The 1,765-nt window shown below is 52.1% G+C and overlaps 1 pseudogene; it reads right to left on the reverse strand.

The window, feature by feature from the left end:
- Window positions 1–374: 374 nt before the first annotated feature.
- On the reverse strand, window positions 375–1,358 carry LOC115461914 (annotated as a pseudogene).
- Window positions 1,359–1,765: the final 407 nt, after the last annotated feature.

Raw genomic sequence — 1,765 nt, forward strand, 5'->3', positions numbered from 1 at the left:
GTCCAGCATTTCTCCTCTCTCCCTTCCACTCCATCCGTGTGCATCTTTCCTTTCTTTCCTTCCCTTCATCCTTGTCCAACATTTCTCCTCTCTCCCCTGCCCCCATTCATCCATCCATGTCCAGCAATTCTCCTCTCCTGTGCCCTCCCCTCCATCCATCCATGTCCAGCAACTCTCCATTCTCCCCTGCCCTCTCCTCCATCCATCTCCAGCACTTCTCCTGTCTCCCCTGTCCTCCCCTCCATCCACCCATGTCCAGCAATTCTCCCTTGCTTCTCCCCCCATTGCAATATCTATCCCTCTCCCTCTTTCTCTCCCGAATGTAGTGTTTATCCTGCTCCCTCGTTCCTCCCCCCCCCCCCGGAATGCAGCATTTATCCCTCTTGCTCCCTCCCTGTAGTGTCCATTTTTTCCTGTTTAATGTTTCCTGCTGCATCTTCTCTCAGCTTTGCAAGAAGACACAATTTCAGCTCCAGTCCAATAGCTTTAGCTAAAGGAGGTGGTACTGCATTGCCAACCTGTCTATGCTTATCGAGAATATTTTCAAACAATCTGTAGGTATCTGGAAAACCCTGGGACCGGGCACACTCACGTACGCTGACCACACGATGCTGCTCTAGATGAAGAACACGACCCTGTTTGCCCATAAGCTCTGGATTGGTGACGGTGGTACTGAAGAAGCCTGCCCACTCTAGTCTCCCATACAAGCCTGCCCAGTGGTTGTGTCTGTTACCGGTGTGGGGCAGGCACCAGGGGATAAGGGGTCTGTCTGCTGGGTCACATGGTATACCTTCTGCACAGGAGCAGACGCCTCTGAGCACACCGGTGCTACTGCGCCCATTCTTCTTCTGGTGGTGTGTATACCTTAGTTTCCTGGTGGTTGTACCATCTGAGAGCCGCACCTCTATGTTTGGCAAGTCGCGCCAGTCTCAGCCAGGAGCCAGAGGAACATATCTCATGCGAGCAGCTATCAGCACACTCATATCCTTGCAGATGTGGTCCCTAAGAATGGGCTGGTACTGAGAACCTCTGATTTGCCTCTGGAACCAGGACTGAGGTTCCCCATTGTAGGAAATCTCAAGGGCAGAAGCCCCATTCCTAATCTCCGGCAGGTCTGACATGGTGATGGTTCGGAACAGACTGGAGTTTAGTCTCACAATGTTGCTGACAAACTTCTTGTCATCTACTATCACACTGAGCTGACAGGCCCGAGGTGCAAAGACATGCAGTGGCTCAGGGAACATGGGCAGCTTCTCTCCTGGAGCTGCTGCCAGAATAATGGCTCTTCTCCTCATCTGAGCTACTCCTTACTGCCCAGCCTGCAGCACACCAAACGTACACTGGTAGCCCATGCGCATGAGGGACTGCAGGGAGGGATAAACATAAACGGTGCATCGAGGGGGGGGGGGAGAATGAGAGAGAGCGGAGAGCCTTTCAGTAGTGGTGGTGTCTCGAGCTGAAGTGCACTGCGGTACCCACTAAAAGTGCTCCAGGGACCTGCATACACACAGGCCTCTAGGACTGGTTGCTGCTATATAACATAGGCACACCAGTTGACACCTGAAGACTAATCTCTACGAAAACGTCCTTTATTGGAATAACCGCCTTTACTCACAGTTAACTGCAGATCAGAGGTTGTGCCCCACTGGCAACGAGTCTCCCTGGTACTGAGATGAGCAGTAGGTCAGAGCTGGCAGAATGCTGTACAATGCCCTCTTTCAGCCACATTTAAGCTAAGAACTAAGTTCTGTAACGTGGCTAACAC

This window comes from Microcaecilia unicolor, chromosome 2 (assembly GCF_901765095.1).
Source record: "Microcaecilia unicolor chromosome 2, aMicUni1.1, whole genome shotgun sequence".
Taxonomy (NCBI): domain Eukaryota; kingdom Metazoa; phylum Chordata; class Amphibia; order Gymnophiona; family Siphonopidae; genus Microcaecilia; species Microcaecilia unicolor.